At 41.2% G+C, this 20,442-nt stretch overlaps 1 long non-coding RNA gene across 1 annotated transcript; it reads right to left on the bottom strand.

The window, feature by feature from the left end:
* Positions 1 to 6,297: 6,297 nt before the first annotated feature.
* Positions 6,298 to 9,430, bottom strand: LOC135101825 (uncharacterized). Its single transcript, XR_010269384.1, has 2 exons — positions 6,723 to 9,430; positions 6,298 to 6,609 (listed from the first exon to the last, which is right to left on the bottom strand). It is a non-coding gene; the product is annotated as an uncharacterized LOC135101825 (long non-coding RNA).
* Between the last annotated feature and the right edge of the window lie 11,012 nt (positions 9,431 to 20,442).

The raw sequence follows: 20,442 nt of genomic DNA, 5'->3' as shown, positions 1-20,442 counted from the left end.
CTCTTCTTTCCTCACTTTATACATTCTCTTACTCGTACACATTCTGTGCACGCTCTTTGACACATGTGTTACACATCTTCTCAATACATCTTATTACTCCTTTCTTCACACAGACATACACACACACATACACTCTCTTTTTCTATAATTTTGTATATATCATTTATTATGTTAAGTAATTTTTGTATATATTGTTCATGTTTTTGCTGAATAAACAGAGAATACCCAGGCTAAATTTCCTTTGCCAGAGCTACACTGTTATGACACTGGAAATTGTTACCCTTCAAGGACTAAACACTGCTATGACCAAGAGTCATAGTTGGGAGCCTACACTTCTCGCTTGAGCAACTTCCGGGCGGCCAAGTAGCACCTCACCTTCGCTACACCATATCTGAACTGTCAAGTTGGCATCTAGAAGCCTTTAGATCAGGCCTAATGTTGCCAACTTAATACTTTTGATGCTAAATATAGCGATTTTCATAATAATCTAGTGCCAAACATTTACATTTTTTATTCCATAACTAGCCTCCTTTTTTTGTTCTATTTAGCGCCATATTTCAAAATGTTCACCTATAATTTAGTGCTTTTTTTTCTTATGCTGGTGCCTTGCAAAATTTTTTGTTGGCAACTCTGCAGTGTTGCTGCTGCCCTGCGCATTCCTCCTTCAATCCTTCTCCAGACCTCCAACCAGTCTGCTGTGTCAACTCTATTGGTATAGTGAACATTTCCGGTGCCTTAAGTAAGTTAAATTTTTTGCATTTTTATTATCAATTTATATATTACTGTGATTCAGTGAGTGTCCTGAATTAATAATTTAACTTATTTAATGCCTTTTTTCTACTGTGCAAGTGGATAGCCCAGGCAGCGCACAACCTAGGTAACATAACATTAAAATAACATTAAAAATAATAATGATAACATTAAAATGAAGTTAATCAACACATTTATTTATTTATCTATATAATAATTGATTGATCTGTCCTTTTAAGTTGTTTCAACTTTAACTTGATTTTAACACCAGTGATTTTACCAAATTTCCACCTGGACCATAGTGCATTGTCATGAATGAGGACGATTTCCCTGGCTTGTGACCATGTTATACCTTCCTTGGCTATTATACACCTATGGGACTCCCTCAGTAATAAAAGATATTTTGAAACCCATCTTTTCTACAAATCATTTAGTAACTTGTTTATGTAATTGATTCTTTCCTTTAAACTATGTGTGGAACCATAGGATGGATCGGATATTTCCTCTAATGTGAATTGATTAGGAAAAAATTTAAATCTTCTGTCTTTTAATAATTAAGAAGGAGTTATGGTATTGATTTGATGTCACTATAAGTTAAGGGCCTATCATTTATAGTGGATTCTAACTGTAATATAATAGTGTATAGTTCATCAAATGTGACAAAAGCCTTGCCAAGGACCTTTCTTAATCCATTTTTTTACTGTTCCTATTAACCTCTCCCATATGGCACCAAACCAGGGGTTCAAGCTAGGATGAATTTCCATTCACAATTGATTGAGGTCAAATAATTGTTTATCTGAGGGTCTAGCATAATTTTCTTGATGTAATTGGCAGCAGTAATGAGTGATGAAGGTTGTTACATTGTCACTTAATGTAAGTTGTGGTTGACCCTGTCTGCTTGTGAACTGTCTAAAGGGACTGAGAAAGTTTTGACTTGTTAAATACAATACCAGTTCTAAATATATGGGTGTAGTGGTAGTGCAGGTGAACAGCACATTGTATGTACTGGCAACCTCACTAGCTTCTCCCTTGACTTTAAGGACACCAGTAAAGTTCACTCCTGTTATAGTGAAGGGTTCACTGATGTTAATTCTAAATTGCGGGAGTGGTGGTGCATCTACAGGAGAATATGGCTTGCCTTGATATTTCTGGCATGTTTTATAATTTCTAAGTACTCCCTTTACAGTCTGCCTCATTTTAAGGATCCACCACTTTTGCCTCATATAGCTCACAGTGAAGTTAATGGTGTAATGATGGTTCAATTTGTATTAGTAGTCTAGTTATGTGGTGGTGACCAGATAGTAGGATTGGATGTTTGGTTGACTCAGATATGTTAGCCAGTTGTATTCTATCACCACATTTTATGATGTCATTTTTTAAGTATAATCCTAGCTGGAGCATTGTTTGTAGATGATGATTTATCAGGTATCTTTATGAGCAAGGTATGCTCAGTAAATTCTTCCCCTTGCACTAGTTTAATTAATTCCTGTTCTGCTGCCTTCATTTCCCCTACTCATGTTCTGGTTGATATTGATGGCCAGACCCTTTGCTTTAGCCTTCAAGTTAGTTTTATAGCAAAGTACCCATTCTAAAATTCTTAAACATTTGTCATACTTACTGTGTCTCACCCATTCCATTAATTTAGGTGTTGTGGCTGAATTTTACAATGATTTCACTTTCAGGTGGTTAAGCCATGTCAATATGCACTTTAGATCCATGAGGGTCCTTGCCACCACATAGAGGAATTAGTCATCTCATCTGTACTTATTTCCCATGTTATGAGATCCACTGGATTATTCTTTGTTCTTGCATAGTTTACCTTTATGTTGGGAATAAGTTGATTATCTGGGTTATTGATTTTTGCTTCCATTGGACTGACCGCTATTCTGAGCTATGAAATGATTTCCACCTGGGCATTGTTATCAACTTTCTTTTTGTAGTTGCCACTTATGGCATAACCACAGAGTGTAGTCAGCAATATTATTGAGCCTGCCCTTATAGTAGCCCCTTTTCTGTTCCCTCCTACTTTCTCTATCCTCATTTTCAATCCAAAGCTGGATGTTGCATTTATGTACATGACTTAACCTGCTCTTGTGCCCACACTCTTGAATCTTCCGAGCTTTCCACCATCTGACTATGACTACAGAGTCACTCTCAAACTAAATTTATCTGTGCTGTATACCTCTCACCTAACTCCTCTGACTATAAGAAATTCTCTGACTACTTAACTTCCAAAGTGGAACACATTCTGACTTTTTTCCCTTTTGCAGAAATTTCCATTCTTGGAGACTTCAATGCTCACCACCAGCTTTGGCTTTCCTCTCCCTTCACTGACCATCCTGGTGAACTAGCCTTCAACTTTGCTATCCTTCACGACCTAGAGCAATTGGTGCAACACCCTACTTGAATTCCTAACCATCTTGGAGATATGCCCAACATTCTTGACCTTTTCCTGACCTCTAATATTTCTGCTTATGCTGTCACCCTCTCTTCTCTGTTGGGCTCCTCCAATCACAATGTCATATCTATATCTTGTCCTATCACTCCAGTCCCTCATCAGGATCCCCATAAGTGAAGGTGCCTTTGGTGTTTTGCCTCTGCTAGTTGGGGGGACCTGAGGAGGTATTTTGCTGATTTTCCTTGGAATGACTACTGCTTCTGTGTCAGAGACCCAACTTTGTGTGCCAAGTACATAACAGAGGTGATAGTGTCTGGCATGGAGGCGTACATTCCTCACTCTTTTTCTCGACCCAAACCTTCCAAACATTGGTTTAACACAGCCAGTTCTTGTGCTATACATGATAGAGAGGTGGCCCACAAAAGGTACTTAAGCCTTCCATCACCAGAATCTCATGCACTTTATTTTTCTGGCTGGAACCATTCCAAATCTGTTCTCCAACCAGCCAAAAACTCCTTCATTAACAGAAAGTGTCAAAATCTTTCAAGATCTAACTCCCCTCATGACTTCTGGCATCTAGCCAAAAATATCTCCAATAACTTTGCTTCTTCTTTCCCTCCTTTATTTCAGTGGCACCACTGCTATCACATCTATCTCTAAAGCTGAATTCTTCACTCAAACCTTTGCTAAAAACTTTACCTTGGACGTTTCAGGGCTTGTTCCTCCCTCTCCTTCATCCTCTAACTACTTGATGCTACCTATTAAAATTCTTTGCAATGATGTTTTCCATGCCCTCGTTGGCCTGAACCCTCGGAAGGCTTATGGACCTGATAGGATCCCTCCTGTTTTTTTCCGAAACTGTGCCTCCATGCTTGCACCTTGCCAAGTCAAACTCTTTCAGCTCTGTCTATCAACATCTATCTTTCCTACTTGCTGGAAGTTTGCCTACATTCAGCCTGTTCCTAAGAAGGGTGACCATTCTAGTCCCTCAAACTACCATCCTATTGATTTATTTCTCTAAAGTTTTTGAATCTATCAACAGGAAGATTCTTAAACATCTATCACTTCACAACCTTCTATCTGACTGCCAGTATGGGTTCTGTCAAGGCCGCTCTACTGATGATCTTCTGGCTTTCCTTACTGAGTCTTGGTTTTAGAGATTTTGGTGAAACTTTTGCTGTTGCCTTGGATATATCAAAAGCTTTTGATAGAGTCTAGCACAAAGCTTTGATTTCCAAACTATCCTCCTACGGCTTCTATCCTTCTCTCAGTAACTTCATCTCAAGTTTCCTTTCTGATCATTCTATTGCTGCTGCGGTAGATGGCCACTGTTCTTCTTCTAAAATCTATTAACAATGGTGTTCCTCAGGGCTCTGCCCTATCACCCACTCTCCTCTTATTATTCATCAATGACCTTCTAAACCAAACTTCTTCTCCTATGCACTCCTATGCTGATGATACCACCCTGCACTTTTCCATGTCTTTTCATAGACATCCTACCCTTCAGAAAGTAAACATTTCATGCAGGGAAACCACAGAATGCCTTACTTCTGATATTTCTAAAATTTCTGATTGGGGCAGAGCAAACTTGGTATTGTTCAATGCCTCAAAAACTCAATTCCTGCATCTATCAACTTGACACAACCTTCCAGACAACTATCCCCTCTTTTTCAATGGCACTCAACTGTCCCCCTCTTCTACACTGAACATCCTCAGTCTGTCCTTTACTTATAATCTGAACTGAAAACTTCACATCTCATCTCTAGCTAAAACAGCTTCTATGAAGTTAGGCGTACTGAGACGTCTCTGCTAGTTTTTCTCATCCCCCCATCTGCTAACTCTGTACAAGGGCCTTATCCGTCCATGTATGGAGTATGTTTCACATGTCTGGGGGGGGATTCCACTCATACCACCCTTCTAGACAGGGTGGAATCAAAAGCTTTTTGTCTCATCAACTCCTCTCTGACTGACTGTCTTCAGCCTCTCTCTTTCATCATTGCAATGTTGCATCTCTAGCTATCTTCTACTGCTATTTTCATGCTAACTGCTCTTCTGATCTTGCGAATTGCATGCCTTCCCTCCTCCCGTGGCCTCACTGCACAAGACTTTCTTCTTTCTCTCACCCCTATTCTGTCCACCTCTCTAATGCAAGAGTTAACCAATATTCTCAGTCATTCGTCCCTTTCTCTGGTAAACTCTGGAACTCCCTGCCTGCTTCTGTATTTCCACCTTCCTATGACTTGAATTCCTTCAAGACGGAAGTTTCAAGACAATTATCCTTCAAGTTTTTGACTACTGCTTTGGACCCTTTTCTGGGACTGGCATCTCAATGGGCTTTTTTATTATTGGATTTTTGTTGCCCTTGGCCAGTGTCCCTCCTACATAAAAAACAAAAAAAAATATCCCTGTGCGTCTTATATGCCATCAAATACGGTAATCCTGTGTGTCCACCCACTTGACAACAGCATTTGAATCTCTCACCTAACACCAGCAGGAGCTTACTGCTATACTAGACAAATAATACAATATGAATAATTGCCCTATAAATGTAAATCGCACTAAGTTTTCAAGCCTTGCCTTGCCCCAACTCACACGTCCTTACCATATAATGACTAAGGGATGCTACTCCAATTGCACGATTCTCAGAGGTGGGTGTAAGTCACATGACAAAGAAGAAAGGGGGGCATACAGAGGAGGGGGTGGGGTGGTGACACGCACACACACATACCTGCCACAGACTCACTGCGAGCTGCAGGTTACAAAGTCATCTCAGTAATCCTGCTTGCTTCACCTCCCCAAAGAGACTAGTGTAAATCTAACTGTATTATGTTGTTTTGTACTTTATTTTCTTTCAAATGATAGCACTCCCACATGGTGCTCAAAAAGGAAAGGCAGAAAATAAAAATAAATCTGATATCGTATTCAACTAGATGGGGATGACCTCCTGTGGGTCCATCATCAGCTCCCATTCTCTCTCTCTCTCTCTCTCTCTCTCTCTCTCTCTTTCTATCCCCCACCATCCTCACCTCCTTTCATCTTTCTTCTTGTAATGAAGTACCAGCTGCCGACCAGCCAGCCTGGGCTCACCTTAACTTCACCACTGGAGTGAAAACTAAAAAAATCTCTTGCCAGGGTAAACAAACATAAAACATATAAATAACACTTTAATGGATATCAAAATAAATCAATACACAACTCGTGTAAACTCACAACCAAAAAAAAGAAGAAATAACTAAATGAAACTTATACACCTCAAAATTTCCAGTTGAGGGACACCACGGGCAACCCTCGTTCACACGAATGCTTCTTTTCCCCTGCTGAGTGATGACAGGCGTCTCCCTCTTGTCACCACAGACTGATAGGGCTCAGGATGGCCATACACTACACCACTCCTCCAGTAGACAGGCACACACTGGTGAAGACGACTGCGGCTACGGTCCTTAAGCATCACCGTGAAACTCCTGCAACACACCCATGGTGCACTCTAATCATCCTCTCTCCCCCTCCCTACATTTCATTAACATCCAACGCTTTGCCCAACAATATCTTCACACTGAAATACTGTATCACATACCTACTATGCTGACAAAGCCACACAATCCAGATCTCTAAAACAACGCCTCAAGTGTCCATGTTCCATGCCAAAATCTCTCTCGTTCCAAAGCAAACACTTCCCATCAAACCCCACACTAAGCAGCTGAACATCACGATGCGTCTAGCTCCACCTGACTCCTCACATTCTCTTCGATGCTTATGCCCCACATAACATGCCCTCCTATAAACAAGTTTTTTTGGAAATACAAAGCTTATCAAAATTTTGGAAAACAACAAATTCAAACTCAACACATGACTAACTGGGGCAATTTGCATCAGAGTCAAAATAGAGGCATGCACAAATCACAATACGGAAGCTACAAAAACATCAGTATGAACAGTTATCAAAAGTAGCAACAACAGGGCTCCACCTGGGCCTTCCATACTCAAACTGCCATTTCTTTCTCCTCCTCCTTTGAGACCTGTCTCTGGCTCTCCACCAGAACCTGTGATCTCCCCAGCTACATCAATGTGCAGGCTTTTCCTTGTAGGATATCATTTCTGTATCTCTTCTCCTGCAGCTACAGCTGCCCCAACTGCTCCCATGACTCATCTTTCTTCCTCCATCTCCATCATCTCTTTCCTCTGCCTTCAGCACTTTTCCATCTACTCTCACCTCTCCTGCTCCCTCTGCTACACAGTCTACTCCTGCATCTTCTCCACATTGTACAAACATCAGTCACCAAACAATGACATCCCTGTGCCTTTGCAACACTCAAAGAGCCCATCAGGGACCATAGCCTCCTGGTGCATTGTCACAGTACCACCAAGCAATCCCCTTCTTGGCCAAACAAACCTCCCTTCTGGGCAGCCAAACACATTCAACTCGCTGGTCCCCTCAAGTCTCCTCACCAGAGAACACACTACTCTCTCCTCCAGGCTTTCACTGCCCACAGCCTCAATCCTGTTTACCCACTCCTCATTCTGTGGAGCCTCCATGCCACACCCATAAAACTGACAAAATAAGAATGCCACTTCCTCAGCAAAAACAAGAGGTGCCTTCTGGGGGGGTGACATGACCAAGCCTGCTTCTCACTATTCAGGTACAGCTATACTATCACACATTCCTCCTGCTGGCCACTTGATGACACAGAAATTTCTTCTTTTTGAGCTGATAGCTGCTCCTTTCCAGGATGCAGCACATCCATTCCTGCACATGGAGTCAAACTCACGCACATGGCCAACACAATACAACAAACACCAGCTCCAACATGAGCCTGGCCAGTGTGCCCCTGGGCCAGACCCACTGGTCCCAACAACTACTTCCGTGTGCAGTCATTTCTCATCAAACCCGATGCCTTGTTGCTTTGAGGTGCAGACATCCATCATCAAACACTACCCTACTTGGGCCTAGCACCTGACAATCAGCACCAGCAATGCCACCAAATGAAGGCCTGAGCAACACTGAGGGTGCTTTCTGAGCAGCAAGCAACACACTAACACAAGCAGCCTCACTCATTGCTGCCCCTCAATGTGGTACCACAATGCTCGTGCCAGCTACCTCATCATCTGTCTCAGGGAGGAGGAATTGGGCAAGCAAAATCACTCACAATTCTCACACTATGGGAAACAACACTCAACATAATACAGGGGAGAAGGCCATCAGGCTTGCCAGCCCAACCCACGCAGTTACACCCAACAAACATGGCCACATCCAACCACCAAAACCACCTCAACTGCTCCCAAGTCAGCCTGACTCCAAAATGGTCGAACACCAGGCCAATACATGCTATCAGCACCTGTGCCTCCTTGACTGTGGATGGCTGAACAAAATAGAGCAACAAACCTCTGTCCTCCTTTCTCCACTGACTACTCAAAATATTACTAACACCTGCAAATACTTCCTTACCAGCCACTCCTGCCTTGGCCAGTAATGAGTCAGCACATACTCGAGGGGCAGAACTCTCCGTGGGTATGCTAACAGCTGTAGCAGCAGCTGTCAACACAGGTGGCTCACTATGTGAGCAAACACCCAACATGTCTGGTGCTGGCACAGGAGCAGCCTGCTCCTGACCTCAAGTACACTCCACAGAGGAGGAAACTCCCTCCTCCCCAGCAGAGTCGGGAGTCTCCCAGCCTTTGGCAGCAACCCCCCAACATACCAGACACAACAGACTGGGGTGCAGACTGAGTACCAGCGCCCACAGCCTCAACTCCAGGTGACAACTCGGCCTGAGCATCACCTCTGAGAGGCTCCGCAGGGTGAGGCAAACTATCAAACAAACAATCTAAGCCCATCACTCCAGCCTCACCCCTCAGCAACACTTTCATCAAAGTCAGATGCCTTCTGCAGTGGCTCTGTGCTTCTGCAGTCAGCCCCAGCACGCTGACTCAAACACAAGTCCAACACTAACTTGCTCAGACCCTCACCAGCAGCAGGACAGGTATCTGGGCACTCTGCCTCCACTGCAGCATCAATACAAATACTGCACTTCTTTTGTGGCATCCCTGCCTTATTGCAGTTTTCCCCAGGAGTCACAAAACCTGCAAGCACCTGATGCCAGCATGCTCACCTCACCTTAAGGTGAGTAACAGAACAAACATAGATACATCAACAGTTTCCACACCCAGGCCGCATCCACAGATAAAGACTGCACACAAACTTTCCTTCCTGCCAGATCATTCCCTAAAAGGAAATCAACACTAACCACTGGCAGATCCTCCACTAATGCTACAGTCACTCCACACTAATGCAGTCACTAGCGGGCACAACAGCCTCATCTTTCTCACGATGAAGCTTTCTATGACGCCAGTCCCCCAGCACCACACACGCTTGTCAGAGGCAACTCACCTCCCAGTCACATTCCTTCACAGTGATTGCTGGGCCACTGTCTCTCAAAACAGTGACAGGGTATTCAACCCCATCAATCTCAATCATGCCCCAACATGAGAATGGACAACACCAGTCCAAACCAGACCTCACAGGCAACAAGGTAACAACAGATGAGGAGACAGCCTTTATAACCTCACAACCAAATACCAGCTGGACCTCCTCACTCTCCTAGTCACAGCCATGAGACATTATCAAGGCCACCAGCTTCTGGGGGATCTTGGAAGCTGTGGTTGTAACTAACTTGGGACAATTAAATTTAGAGTGTTCAGTGTTTCTACAGTAATGACACATTGGCTGGGAACTATATCTGGGAGTGCTGTGTTGCATGCTCCCAGTCTGTCTCCGTCAAGGGCTGGGTGGAGACTTGTTAGTTACAGGGTTGACTCACCCCAACTTCTTTCCAAAACCACTAGTAAAACATGGACTTCCAGACAAACTGGCGCCAGTTGCACCACCAGACAAGCCGGCCAGACGTACCATCAACCCAACGTGGCACCGGCCAGTGTGCCAACATGTGGTCATCACCCCCAAATAGCTGCATCCTTAAAGGTCTTAAATCTCTTCTTGGAGCAGCAGTACCATTTCTTTCTTGGTCATGTTTACAAACTGCTCCATTACCAAGAGCTCTTTTAACTCACAGTAGGAGGTGGCCTGGTCATTAGCAGTCCATTTTTCATACATCTCCCTTGTGGTAGCAAGCAAACTCAAGGTAGGAATCACTTGGCCTTTTCTTCCCTCCACAGAACTGCATCGTATAAGCCTCTGGCCACAGCTCATAAGCTCTCAGGATGTCAGCCTTGAACTCTTCATAGTCCTCTAAATCCTCAGCCAGGCTTGGAAAAAACTTGAGTTTAAAAAATAACTCAGCTCATTTTTTTTTTTTATTGGATTTTTTGGGTTTTATTTATTTTTTGTTTATTCCTCATTCATATGTAAATTAGTTTAAATAAGCAATTAAAAAGTAATCTAGAGTGAAACAAAAGGTTTGAAGCTATTTTTATTTTTTTCATGTACGAGGGGCACCAGCCAAGAGCAACAAAAATATAATAAAAAAAATAAAGGCTCACTGAGGTGCTGGTCCCCAAATAGTCAAAAGCAGTAGTCAGAAATTACAGGACTGGTGGAAATGACTCAGAACACCTAACTTCACAAAAGCTGTTTTAGCTAAAGATGAGATGTGAAGTTTCAGTTTAGATTATAAGTAAGGGACAGACCAAGGATGTTCAGTGTAGAAGAAGGGGACAGTTGCGTGTAATAGAAGAAGAGGGGATAGTTGTCTGGAAGGTTGTGCCAAGTTGATAGATGGAGGAATTGAGATTTTAAGGCATTGAACAATACTGAGTTTGCTCTACCCAATCAGAAATTTTTGAGAGATCAGAAGTCAGGCATTCTGTGGCTTCCCTGCAAGAACTGTTTACTTCCTGAAGGGTTGGACATTTACGAAAAGATGTGGAAAAGTGCAGGGTGGTATCATAAGTGTAGGAATGGATGGGACAAAGTTTGGTTTAGAAGATCATTGATGAATAATAAAAAAAGAGTAAGTGACAGGACAGAACCCTGAGGAACATCACTGTTAACAGATTTAGGAGAACAGTGACCCTCTACCACAGCAGCAAAAGAATGGTCAGAAAGGAAACTTGGGATGAAGTCACAGAGAGAAGGATAGAAATGGTAGAAGGATGGTTTGGAAATCAAAGCTTTGTGCCAGACTCTGTCAAAAGTTTTTGATATGTCAAAGGCAACAGCAAAAAAAGCATGATCAAGACTCAGTAAGGAAAGCCAAAAGATTACCAGTAGAACAGCCTTGACAAATCCCATACTGGCAATCAGATAGAAGGTTGTGAAGTGATAGATGTTTAAGAATCTTCCTGTTGAAGGTAGACTCAAAACTTTAGATAGGCAGGAAATTAAAGCAATAGAACAGTAGTTTAACCCTTATATTCTGGTGATTAAACTATTTTCCCATAAGCCATGATGGGTGAAAATCATAAACCTAGAAATTGTCAGAAGACTGTTTGAATACTAATATTTTTTTTCTCTGTGTTATTCTGAATACAATGATGTACTTTGTAGCTCGATGTGATCTCTGAAAAAGGTTAGTTATGGCTTATCAAGGATCTCGCTGTGTGATCCGTCAACCAGAAACAGCCCAGAGAAGACACACACACACACACACACACACACACACACATAATAATAGGGAAGGATCTGAGATCCTTCCCTATCATCAGGCTGTCCGTGTCCTTTGCTCTTATCAGGTCCCTTGGCTCTTATCAGGGTGCTTTCCACACGGCGGGTCGCTGGGGTTGCCAAGTGTCGCCCTCAGAATGGGAGAATAGCTTAGTTACCGCTAAATATACAGTGCTAGTGGCAACAATACAGGTGGAAACAGATGCCAGACACTTCCACGCACCACCTGACTCGAGAAACCGCGCTTGGAGCTCAAAATTGAGGCGCGAAAATTCTTGATTACAGGAACGATCGCCGTCGCTATGGACACACTGATGCAATCGTTCATATATGATCACCGGAATGAAAGGGTTAAGGGACTAGAATGGTCACTCTTTCTAGGAATAGGGTGAATTTAGGCAAAGTTTGAGCAAGAAGGAAAGCTAGATATTGATAGACAGAGTTGGAAGAGTTTGACTAGGCAAGGCACTAGCACGGAGGCACAGTTTCAGAGGACAATAGGAGGGATGCCATCAAGTCCATAAGCCTTCTGAGGGATCAGTCCAGCAAGGGCACGGAAAACATCACTGCCAAGGATCTTAATGGATAGCACGAAGTAGTCAGAGGGTGGAGGAGGGGGAAGAACAAGCCCTGAATCATCCAAGGTAGAGTTTTTAGAAAAGGTTTGAGTAAAGAGTTCAGCTTTAGAAATAGATGAGATGGTAGTGTTGGCATTAGGTTGAAATAAAGGAGGGAAAGATGAAGAAGAAAAGTTATTGGAGATGTTTTTGGATAGATACCAAAAGTCACAAGGGGAGTTAGATCTTGAAAGATTTTACCACTATTAATGAAGAACAGACATTTGTTTAGGTCATGCTGATACAGGTTGGTCCGGTTGGACAAAGCCTGTGTTAACTTGTACTGTACAGGAATTGAATGGGTTAGACTTGACTACTTTTACATTTTTTATGTATATGTACATATATAGACCTTTTTTAACAATATGATATAGAAATAAATTTTGATATGTAATTTTTTTTAAACCCCCAAAAACACACTTAAGCTGTTTTTTTTGGGGGGTGGGTTTTTTTTAATGCCAACCCTGTCCTCAACTGACATCCTATCATAGACTTCCAGTGCCTTGTCCTTCAACATATTAGCCACCAAGCAAATCCATCTCTTCAGAGGTCAGTCAAATTTAGTATTCTTCTTAAATCTCTGAAACCATTCCGTTACCATCTTATTAAATACAGGTATCAATTTCAAACTTCTCACCATCTGGCTTTCTACTGTATCCTCCTTTACTCCCTCTCCTTTCCTCAAACAATGAGGTGAATTAACTTTTAGTTGAGTCTTTTCCAACTCAAATGAGGGCATCAGGACCACAGGGGCTCAAGTGCCATTTTTTTTTTTATTGAGAAAACTACATCTAAAGTTTATCAACAATAACACCACTTTTAAGAAAGGTATCAATTTCAACTAAGTTTCAGGTGAAAGCCCTGCTCTTCAGAATTTTTGACCAAAGATAAAAAATTGTAGGGTGCATATGAGCACTAGCACGTAAAATGTAACCACCCTTTAAGTTTGTGTACATTTTTTTGCATTACCTGGGATTTAAACCTTAATAAAAGGTTTTACCTTAAGTAAATAAAGTTTTTAACATCTTCCTGGTATCACAACAGCAAAAACATAGTATAACAATAATAATAATAATAATAATAATAATAATAATAATAATAATAATAATAATAATAATAATAATAATAACACAATAAACTACATGAAGGAAAAGTATCAAAGGCTCAGAGTATTGGAAGAATAGGAGAAAATATTAGTATTTGTAGTACAGTACATTAGTTACTTAAAAGAAAGCAACAAACTGAAGGATGAATGAATGCTATGTGAGAGGAAGTCATTAAAATAATGAGTTAGTAATGATGCTAACACAGAGGATTAACAGGTAGCACTGGTTAGTTAGAGGAAGAGATTGGGTATGAATGAGGTTTGGGCAGGACTGGGGGAGGAAGGCTAGTAAGCATTGTGGTGATTGGCTTTAGGTGACGCAGTTCTTATAGAGAAAAAAACACTGACTGGGCGAGATGTGGTTATGCACTGCATCGCATGCTCTCACTGGCTCGCTCTCTCTCGCTGAACTTGAGCTGGTCCTGAATGAACACGCCCCTTGGCTCAACCATCACACACAACACATGAATCCCAAGTCGATAACTTGTGACTCCACTTGCTACTACAGGACTTCCAACCATATGGAAGCTGGAAAAGTGTTGCAAATGTCATAGCTAGATGGACAATTATTTTGATGTGTGTAACTCCATATTTGGGGAAGCAGCACTTAAGCCCCTATAGTCCTTATGCCCTCAAATATTCTGTTTTCAGCCTCCTCCTCATACATCTTTGCCTCCTTCTGCATCTCAAGTAACCTTATTTCCTTCTCCCTCTTGGCTTCAAGCCTCGTAGCTTCTCTAGCCTCCTCATTCTTCTGTCTCCTTTCCTCAGCTTCAGCTTCCAACTGGAGCCTTCTCAATTCTATCCCCTCCTCTCTGGTTTCTCCCAACTCCATTTTCCTCATCTCCAATTCAAATCTCATCTCCTCAGACATTCCTTATGTCTAGGAGAAACTAACCACATTGTGTGCAGGACTTACATCTTCTTGAACTCTACTTGTGGGACTATGTGTCCTTACACTAAATTACCGTATTTGATGGCTCATAACACGCATGGGCTTATAACACGCACCCAGTTTTGGCAGACATTGAAATAAAAAAAAAAAAAAAAAAAGATAAATGAGTGGATTTCAGCTCTGAATATGAAGTGAAGGATTTCACCTGACATTTGAAGACTCTCACATGCATTTAGATCATTATTAGATCCCAATATTTTGCATTTAAAAACTTTAATATTTGCTAGTAGCCTACATACCAATCCTGTTGTGAGATGTAAACATGTACCTGGCATATAGTGTCGGCAGTGACTGTGAGAGACTACAGGGGTAATAAAGTTTGTTCGTAAGAATGTTAAAAGATCGGTGCAATTTTAATTGTATGAAAGTGTGTCTTACCTCAAGGAGTAATGGCATCACACTGTAAAGAACACAGTAAAGCTTGCCTGTGTCACTGGGTTCGGTGTGTAATCGGGGGAACGGTAAAAATGGCACAGGTAAAAATGGCACGGTAAAAATGGCACGGGTAAAAATGGGACAAGGGAAGAAGTAGGAAAAAATGGCACAAATATATATTGAAGTTTAAATGTTGAGAAAATATGTTTCTAGAGTTTCTTAAATTCTCGAGTGAGTTTTGAATGAGTGTTTCATGAATTTGTCTCGAAGCAAGCTCATTGTTTACTTTCTGCATTTCTCACTACACAGCCACAGAAAAGTTGTAGCAGCAGTCAAGTACACATCTCAGATCTCAGTGGCTCTACCAAATTTCCCACCATGGAAATTATACAGAGCAATAAAGGAAAAGAGAAGATCTGCTTCCAAGATTCTGCATTTCTCACTACACAGCCACAGACAAGTTGTAGCGGCAGTCAAGTACACATCTCAGATCTCAGTGGCTCTACCAAATTTCCCACCATGGAAATTATACAGAGCAATAAAGGAAAAGAGAAGATCTGCTTCCAAGGGTACATGTATACAAAACAGATTACAAGATCAACTACTATCAGATGGAGATGTGTTAAAAGAACATCTTTTTGTAAAGGCACTATGACCACTAGCCTTAATATGACTGATCCTGTGCCAGCAAATGAACACAACCACGCTCCTGATTATGCTGCCATCTCAGCCACAAAATGTATCACCAACATGAAGAGAAAAGCAGCCGAAACAGAAGATAAACCTAGTCAAATATACAGCAATAACCTGCATGACTTATCAGCTGAAACAAAGGCCGTACTACCAAGCGAAGACATCATAAAGAGAACTTTACGTAACCAAAGATCAAAACTCTATCCATCAGTACCAGAAAGCCTTAAGGATCTGAAACTTACTGGGGTATGGACAACTACTGCAGCTCCAGAGCCAAAGCCATTCCTGTTTTTCGACAATGGCCCAGACACTGAGAACCGTATCATTGCTTTCGGTTCTGATGAATCACTGTGTCTACTTGCTTCTGCTGATACATGGCTGATGGACGGCAATTATGCAATGGCTCCACAAGGTTTTCTACAGCTTTATGTGATAAGAGTTCCAATCGGCAATACTGCAGTGTCTACTACTTTTGCTTGTCTGCAGAGCAAAACACAAGATGCATATGAAATACTGCTACAAGTAGTGATGGATCACTGTCATGAGATTGAACTCTACCCAGACCCAACAACCATAATTGTTGACTTCGAGCAGGCGGTCATCCAAGCCATCAGTAATGTTTTTGGGCCGGAAACACACACACAAGGTTGCTTCTACCACCTAACTCAAAGTACCTGACGGAAAATACAGGACCTTGGCCTGACCAACCACTACAAAGAGAGTGAGGACTTTCGTCAATTCTGTGGACAGATTGACTCACTGGCATTTATACCAGTTGAAGATGTTCCAGCGGGAATGCAGCTACTGAAGGATAGATGTACTGAAGATGCAGCTCCCCTCTTGGAGTACTTTGACCAAACCTATGTTTCTGGTACATATGTTCAGAGAAGACGCAACCAGCAGCCAGAAGTTCCAGTAGTTAACCTTCGGCGCATTCCAGCAAGATTTCCTCCTGAACTTTGGAACGTACAAAACGTTACCATGAATGACTGTCCCAGGACCAAGAACCTGTGTGAAGGCTGGAACAACAAATTCTACCATCTTGTTGGCTACCAGCACCCATCTATCTGGAAACTTATACGAGTGCTTCAACAGGAAGAGGCAGCTGTGAGTGCAGTTATTGCAAGGGACTCAGTTGATGAACCACCCAAAAAGAAAACAAAAAGGGTATATGTTGATCTACAACAACGACTGAAGAATTTATGCAAAGATTACACAGAAGGAAGGAAAATCCTTGATCAAATGTTATGTGGACTTGGTCACAACATAAGATTTTAAGCTTTCATATCATGCTTGAACAATGTTTCTATATGACCTTTACGTTTTAATGTATATCAATAAATTTTTTTAATTGTGCCATTTTTTCCTACTTTTTCCCTTGTGCCATTTTTACTCGTGCCATTTTTACATGTGCCATTTTTACCGTGACATTTTTACCTGTGCCATTTTTACCTATGCCATTTTTACCTAAACTCGTGTAATCGACCGCGTGTTTGTTTTGATACATGCAATGCGTAGTGCATGGTCACTTAGGCAAATTCTTCCTGACTGGTGTCATTCTGTGTGAATTACTGGTAAGTATGACCTATTATATATTGTTACCTTGAAAGAAAGAGTTGTTTTGTGTTGTTGTACCAATCATCACTTTGTTTACATATGCGAAGATGTCTGGGGTTTGATTTTAGAGCCTCTGTTGCTATAGACTTACCACCAACCACTGTCTCAATGTTGAACCTTGGCCTCATAGGAAGCAGGCTCATTTCCTGAGACAAAGAAAGAGTTGTTTTGTGTTGTAGTACCAATCATCACTGTTTACATGTGCAAAGATGTCTGGGGTTTGATTTTAGAGCCTCTATTGCCATAGACTTACCACCAACCACTGCCTCAATGCTGAACCTTGGCCTCGTAGGAAGCAGGCTTCCTATGAGACTTTTTTTGGAGAAAAGGTGCGTCTTATCAGATATGGTAAGTCAGATCTACACTGTTGCTTCCAGCAGAGGCAGGAGACTGGTCATGAGCCACTCCTGCTACCAGCCTTTCCCTCCATGGCATAAGCTGAGTGTGGGCACACAAAAGACGACAAAACAAATAAAAAGGAATTGTCTCCACCACATGGCTATGAAGCTTCCAGCAATCTGGGTTAGGTCACCAATTTCTCTTACGACCACAAAGTCCTTCCCTTCCCACAGCTGCCTCAAATGGACTACCTTTTTCCAAGTCACCCCATACATGACTGGGTACAGGGCTTAAGATGGGTTACAAGGTCCTCTTTAGACTCTTGCACCTTTTACCAGATGTTCATAACACCAGGTTACACATATGATGTTGCCAGTCTGTTTATCCCACCCACAGACAAAGAAATATTACAACAACAACTAACTCCTAGGAGGGAACAATTACAACAAAGGACACACACTTAAGAGGCTGAAGTATAAGACCTCTTTGGACAAACCATTCTCAATTATGGACTGCCCAATGCCCAACAAAGTATTATATCTCTTCAGATCAGTATTGTTTACAGCTTCCTGGAAGACAAGCCTCTACGATCCTCACAATGGTAGGGCCTGAGGAAGGAGTAAACTTCACTGCACAGCAGTTTGTATGTACAGTATTTGACAGCATATAAGATGCACCTTTTTTCATGAAATTGGCTCAAAAAATCACCCTGCATCTGAGGTGTTACACAGGAAAATATATGAATTGGAGTGGAATTTAAAACAAGTATTAGAGAGAATGTCTCAAATGGAAAAGAAACAGGAAATCTTACATGTGGAGAATGTGTTGTTGAAGAGTGAATGTAAAGAATTAAAGAAACAACTGAGCACTAATGAGAAGATAGTGGAGATAAGTAATGCTAAGGTGGAGAAATTAAGTGAAAGGCAACAAGAACAGGAGAAAGTTAACCTCAAGGAAGTTATGGAAAGGCAACTCCAGCAAAGGGAAGATGATGTGGAGAAAACTGTGCTAAAAGTCATCAAAAAAAAAACGAACATAGCAAGGAATTCTGTCGAAAAAAAAAAATGCATAATAGTTTTCGTGTTAAAGGAAGAAGTCTTTCCTATTAGACATGCAAGGGAGCAACATGAAAAGAATGTAGCTGAGAAGGTGGTAGAAACAGTATGTGAGGAACAAGATGAGGGAAATATGTTCAAAGAAAAAATAGAGGAAGTGTTCAGGATAGGGAAATATAAAGAAAAGAAACATAGGCCATCGAAAATTAAGATGAGATCACAAGTTGCTGCTGAACAACTAATTGCAAGATCATGGAAATTAGCATCCAAGGAAATTTATAAGAAATTTTGCATAAGAAGAGACCCTAATGAAGAAGAAAGTTAAGCTCAATGAATTGTGGAACAAAGCAAAGAAAAAAAAAAACATGAACTGGACAGAGATGGAGAAAAGAACTTTTATTGGAGAATCAAGGACAGGAAATTGAGAAAGTGCTACACAACACCAAGACTGACCAAAGAGAGTTAAAAATATCATATACTAATGTGAATGGCCTATTATTGGCTCTATTAGAATTGAATGATTATTTGAGAGTGAGTCAACCAGATGTCATGGGGATTACTGAGACTAAACTATGTGGGGACTTAGAATCAATTGATCTTGGAAAAAAGATATAATGTATGGATAAGAAACAGAATGTCAAGAAAGGAGGTGGTGTGTTATTATTGATAAAGAAAGAACTGCAAATCGATAATGTAATTTCTGGTGAAGGAGGAGCTGAGGTGTTGAAAGTAGGAGTGAGACAAAGTGGAAGCAAAAGGAGAGATTTTGTTGTTGATAGATCTCTCATAGATGAGAGATGATTATGAACAGATGATTAATGATACTATTGTATGCATGAAGAGACTGGTTACTAACAGTGAGAACATAATACTTATGGGGGGACTTCAATTGCAAAGAGGTATCGTCGGAAAATTGGTCAACCAAAGGGAGTGAATTGGGGGGAGTGAATGGGGAAATAAATTACTACAATTGGTTATGGACAAGATTCTTATGCAATGGGTGAAAGACTCTACAAGACTCAAGAGGAATGAAGAGCCTGCAAGACTGGATCTGGTATTTACCAAGAAGCCTGAAATCATGGAGGATATGACATATCAAAGCCCATTAGGAAAAAGTGATCATGTGTTAATTGAGTTCAAGCTAGAGTTAGAAGGCATAGAGGAAGGAGAAGACCATAAAGAACTAAACTTCAGTAAAACAAGCTTTGTGGAGCTAAGAAAATATTTTGAAAGAGCTGATTAGACAGATTTCCACAGAAGACAGAAGATAAATGGAGATTGCTGCTAGGGATATATTAGAAGGATATAAGGAAATATGTGCCAATAAAATGGGCAAGAAAACAGGCAAGACAAGTGTGGTTCAACAGGAGATGTGGACAAGCAAAAGCTGAAAGAGATAAGGCATGGAATAGATGGAGGAAAAGTAGAAGACACAACCATTAGATAATTTCTAAAGATAAAAGGAATGCATATGGCAACATTCATACAAAAAAGAAAGAATAAATTATGAGAAAGATATTGTTGAGAAATGTAAGGACCATCCCAAATCGTCCAGTGGATATGTAAATGGCAAACTGAAAAAAAAAAAGAAAGGAATAAGTAAACTGAAGAGAGGTGTGATTTATGAAGATGCGGAACAGATAACCAAAATAATAAACAATTGTTTCCAGTCAGTCTTCAAAAGTGAATTTGTGGAGCAAATGACAGACACAGAAGGAATCAAGATACACACCATGGAAGTGTCTGTGGAAGAGGTAAAAAAGGTAATGGAAAAACTGGACAAAAGAAAAGCTAAGGGGCCAGATGGAGTGTCAAACTGGATACTAAAAGAATGCAGTGACCAGTAACCTGACAAAATCCATGCTGTTCTTACGATCTCCTTTAAAGAGGGTGTAGTTCCCAATGACTGGGAAAATGCAGA

Source organism: Scylla paramamosain, chromosome 7 (assembly GCF_035594125.1).
Source record: "Scylla paramamosain isolate STU-SP2022 chromosome 7, ASM3559412v1, whole genome shotgun sequence".
NCBI classification, from domain to species: Eukaryota; Metazoa; Arthropoda; class Malacostraca; order Decapoda; family Portunidae; genus Scylla; species Scylla paramamosain.
The sequence above is the reverse complement of the archived record's forward strand: the minus strand, read 5'-3'. Positions and strand labels throughout refer to the sequence as shown.